A 5,536-nucleotide genomic window follows, 5' to 3' on the forward strand; every position below is an offset into this window, starting at 1 on the left:
CTGATTCGTCTGGGGCACTGGCGGTTCCAGAGGCGGAGGGGGTAGCGAGGGAGAGTGTAAGGATCGGGCATCCCCTGGCATGACATGCCGTTGCTTATTCAGACACACGCCTTGATCGCGGTATACAAGTTGAGCAAAAAATTCATGCTCTGACAAATTTGAGAGTGTTCGCAGCGTAGCCAAAACCATCTACCGCAATATCCTGCTTCTCCACCCTTTTGAAGAGGGCCGCATCATTGATGCTACCCTGAATCCTCCCCTGAGCCAGTGTCACTCGCTTTTAACTTCTGAACGCAAGACCTTCACTTGTGAAACGGGAAGTGCATGCTATCAGACCTTCCTGCTCTGCTTTTCGTCTGAATTTCTATAGGGGACTGATTCCTTTCTCTTCTGAAAGAGTAGCTCTAATGAAAATATTAATTGCGCTGACATAAATAATTTTAGACGGCGTGAATTTTTTGTAAACCTATGGCTGCGGTCGTTGCTGCTAATGTGCCTGGTATGATGGTTACCTGGGGCTCAGCATAACATTATCATTATCCCCTTTTATTCTTTGTATGGCTATAGCCGTCGCGTCCTTATACAAATATCTTATTTTCTTATAACGTGTTGGTTTTCATAAAGTATAAATGGTAGGGACTGTGGACAGAAAATTAAGCCTCTGGCGCATCTCAGAACTTGGAAACCGGTACGTGAAGTCCCTCGCTGCGAATGTCCGCCAGGTTTCAAAGCAAAAATGCTCACTGAGAATTAACATCTCTTTCGCGTAAACCTCACCGTTTATAGCGCTTTCGCCAACACAGAAGTAACATGAAGAAGCAGGAAGCATATGCTTTCAGCCTCTCCACCTGCTCCCATCTATCTATCTATCTATCTATCTATCTATCTATCTATCTATCTATCTATCTATCTATCTATCTATCTATCTATCTATCTATCTATCTATCTATCTATCTATCTATCTATCTATCTATCTATCTATCTATCTATCTATCTATGTAAGTAGGTAAGTGTTGTATCCTTCTTTCTTGTTTCAGTTTCATTTCTTTCAGTGTACATATCGTCATCGTCATTCAATATGATTTCCTATATAAGTTGCTTTACTGTGACGAATAAAAAAAAGAGTTGCAGACTGCGCTTGCGTGGTCCCGTGTCATGCGTCTGGTCTGAGCCAGACACCACATATTGGCGACGAGGGTCAGTATCGGAGCCATGCCGTTCGGGTGTCTCCCAGCACCGCCCCCTTTCTTGCCTGCACCCGGTGACCCGGCTGTACCTTGGCAGCAGTGGAAACGCGTATTCCTGAATTTCCTGGAGGCCATTGGCGGCGATGAACTGCAGCCGAAGCGTCGCAAGGCAATTCTGCTCAACTCGCTCGGGGTTGAAGGCCAGCGAATATTCTACAGCATCCTTGCACAAGGAGCAGACGTGACCGCGGACGCCAAGGCCGAGGACAAGGTGGACCAGTTCAAGGACGCGCTTGCTACACTGGATACGCATTTCGCAAGCGCTACGAATGATTTGGTGGAGCGGCGCCGGTTTCGCCAAAGAAGACAACTGCCTGGTGAGACCTTTCAAGCATTTACAGTCTTCGGGACCTTGCGTCTACTTGCAATTTTGGCAGTGCTACCGATAGCATGATTCGAGACCAATTACTGGAAGGCACTTCGTCACGAACAACCCGTGAACGCATGCTTTATGAAGGGTCTTCGCTTACACTGCAGCGTGCTGTTGACATCGGGAAGCAAATTGAGCAAACGCAACAAGAGCTCGGGGAATTCGCGCATAGCACTGTGAACAAGATTCAAGATGTGCGAAAAAGGTCAGACTCTGAGCAAGGAAGTTGCTACAGGTGCGGCTCGTCATCGCATATGGCTAACTCGACTGCATGTCCGGCGAGGAACAAGCGTTGCCACTCTTGTGGAAAAATTGGTCACTTTTCAAGCATGTGCAAATCGAAGAAAAAGAAATATGCCGTTCGAAAGCCCGAGAAAGCCAACGCCGTCACGGTACTTCAGATCGGTGACCGTAATGCGTCGGCGAAAGATATTCGAGCCAACATTTCTATCGGGAAGATAAGATTGTCGTTGATTGTCGACACGGGCGCTACGGTTTCATTGCTCAGTGAAGAGCACTACCACAAATATCTAGCCAACACCTACTCATTGCGACCGCCGACTGCCAATTTGTGTAACTATTCCGGAGAACAAATCAAGTTAAGCGGTTGCTTTCTTGCTGACGTATCTTACGAGGGAAACAGAGCCAGTGTGCTCTTTCATGTCACAACCAAGGGCACTTCGCTGCTGGGGCTTGATGCCGTTCGGAGCCTGGGAATCACTATCAACGGCTCAACCTTGAATTGCTGCCAGGTGACATGCCCTGATTCACTGCCTTCAGAATTCACGCAAGAGTTTGCGCACTTGTTCACGGAACAGTTAGGGCATGTGAAAGGCTTTGTTCACCATGTTAAATGCCGTTCATCTGTGAAACCAGTCGTCGCGAAGCTCCGACGCCTGCCACTCACGCTACGGCAACAGGTATCGGTAGAGATACGACTGCTGGCCGAAGATATAATTGAACCTGTCGACGCATCGGAGTGGATTTCACCGATCGTCGTCGTTAGGAAGGACGGTTCAATTAGGTTGTGTGTGGACCTACGTGAAGTGAACAAGGCAGTAATTGCCGATGCTTTTCCTCTTCCGCATACAGAGGAACTACTTCATGAACTATATAGCTGGAGGAACGTGCTTCTCAAAGCTCCACTTAGCGTCGGCATACCACCAGCTAGAACTGACTCCGGAAAGTCGGGGACTAACCACCTTTATCACACACGAAGGATTGTTTCGTTTTAAGAGTGTGTTTTGGCCTTGCATCTGCCCCTTCAGCCTTTCAGAGAATGATGCAGCATATTTTGAAAAATTGCAAAGGCGTACTTTGTTACATTGATGATGTGATTGTGTGGGGCAAGACACGTGAGGAGCACCACAAGAATCTACACCAGGTGCTAAAACGCATCAGTGATTCAGGTTTAAAGCTCAACCAGAAATGCACATTTGCTGTTTCAGAACTATCCTTTTTAGGGCATACGGTGAGCTCAAAAGGGCTTACACCATTGCAGTCTAAGGTTGACGCTATTGTCAAAGTGCCTGCTCCTCACGATGTTGCCACTTTGAGGTCATTTTTGGGTCTCGCTGGTTACTATGCTCGGTTTGTGCCGCGATTTGCTGATCTTGTCGAGCCACTTAGAAGGCTCCTGCGGTCTGGTCAACAGTTCACGTGGGATGATGAGGCTGAGCGTAGCTTCCAGCTTGTTAAGACAGCTTTGTCTTCAAGCCCAGTCATACAAATGTTTAACCCAGACCTTGATGTAATTGTTACGACAGATGCTTCTGATAAGGGACTGGGAGCCGTTCTTCAGCAACGCGATGGTGACAGCGTACGCACGGTGGCCTTCGCATCGCGTGCCCTGACTCCTGCTGAGCGGAGGTACTCCGCTGGGGAACGTGAGGCCCTTGCTTGTCTCTTCGCGTGCGAGCGCTGGCACGTCTACTTGTGGGGTAGAAAATTTTTGTTGCGTACGGACCATCAGGCACTAGTGACGTTACTTTCAGCTGCCGGTACAGGACGCCGACCTTTGCGTATATCCAGATGGTCAGCTCGACTTTTGTATTATAACTTCGACATAGAGTACCATAAGGGATCGCAAAATATCGTGGCAGATGCGCTTTCACGCCTACCTCTTGACTGTGATTCGCTGCAGACGATGCAGGAAGAAATTGTGTCCGTTGTATCAGAGTGCCTAACAAAGGAACGGCTGCAGGTGGCCACTGCTGCAGACAGCACACTGCAACAGGTTGTTGTACACGTGGTACATGGTTGGGCGCCTAGAAAAGCTTTGCCAGCAGAAATAATGCCGTACTTTAACGTGCGGGAAGAGCTTTCTTTCGTTGATGGCCTTTTGATGCGCGGCGAGCAGGTAGTTGTTCCGAGTGAATTAACCTCGCTCCTTGTTGGTTTTGCGCACGAAGGTCACCCAGGAATTGTGAGGACGAAGCAGAGACTACGTGATCTTTACTGGTGGCCGCGTTTGAATAAACAAGTAGAAGCAATCCATTTTTGTCATATCTGCCAGGCCGCGGACAAGTCCGCTAAACCGTCGTTTGCACCGCTGCAGCCGGTGACGTTTACAGCGCTACCATGGCAGAAGTTAGCAATGGATATAGTGGGACCGATTGACTGGGCCCCTTCAAACTGTAGGTACATGATATCGCTGATCGATTATCATTCCAAGTGGCCTGAGGTTGCCTTTTCATCTACAGTGACGTCACAGAGCGTGGTCGATTTTTTGCAGACTGTGTTCAGCCGAGAAGGCTATCCGGAAGAAATTGTCACAGATAATGGGCCTCAGTTTAGATCGCAAATGTTCGAAACATTCTTGAGAGAGAGGGGTATTGTGCATCGTTGTTCTTCTCTGTACTATCCACAGGGAAACGGCGCGATTGAACGCTTTAATCGCGTGCTGAAAGATTTCATGCAGGTTGCCCGACTGGAACAACGGCCCCTCCAGGCTGCTGTGGTTGACTATCTCGGCATATATAGGTCGACGCCGCATGCGACAACGGGTGTGTCGCCAGCCAAGTTGCTTCACGGGCGCCAGCCAAGGACAAGACTCAATACAGTGGGTTTGCCGACAAGAGAGGGCGTCCATGCCAGTTCGAATAAGAATGTTCCTGCTAGGGTTAAGGCGAAGCAGACGTATGCAAAGCAGTATACGGACAGGAGGCGAGGTGCGAAAAGACCAGCCTTTTGTGTAGGGGACTTCGTTCGTGTACGCAAGCCAGCAGGCGGTGGGAAAGCGTCGGTAAACTACATGGGCCCTTTCAAGATTGTCGGCAGAAAAGGCAAAAATAGCTTTTTGATGAGCGACGGTCGTTGCTGGAACGCGTCTAAACTAGTTCGGGTTCCCTGCAATCAATCGCAGACAACAGAACAATGGGCATGGGAATTGCCTCACGACTACTCGGGTACCGCTGGGGCTGAAAGCCGCGCAGACGCTGAACATGGTGAACTGTTGCGATCGCCGGAAACAAGGGCTGAAGTTAATGAAGAAGTGGTCGCTCCTTTAGAGGATTCGGCGGAGCAACCTTTGCGTCGCAGCACTAGGGTACGCCGACCTGTCGAAAGATTTGGGTTTTCTTTACCTGAACAATAAGTGTTTAGTTCGTGTTATTTTGGTTGTTGCAAATTACTATGTTGTATTTCAAGCGGGAGGTGATGTTGTATCCTTCTTTCTTGTTTCAGTTTCATTTCTTTCAGTGTACATATCGTCATCGTCATTCAATATGATTTCCTATATAAGTTGCTTTACTGTGACGAATAAAAAAAGAGTTGCAGACTGCGCTTGCGTGGTCCCGTGTCATGCGTCTGGTCTGAGCCAGACACCACAGTAAGTAAGTAAGTAATTAAATAACTAACACCGGCAAATTCACGCCTTTGCTTTGATGACCGCCGTGGCGAATACGAAGCCCAAGCAAAA

The sequence above is a fragment of the Dermacentor albipictus genome, chromosome 1, assembly GCF_038994185.2.
Source record: "Dermacentor albipictus isolate Rhodes 1998 colony chromosome 1, USDA_Dalb.pri_finalv2, whole genome shotgun sequence".
Lineage (NCBI taxonomy): Eukaryota > Metazoa > Arthropoda > Arachnida > Ixodida > Ixodidae > Dermacentor > Dermacentor albipictus.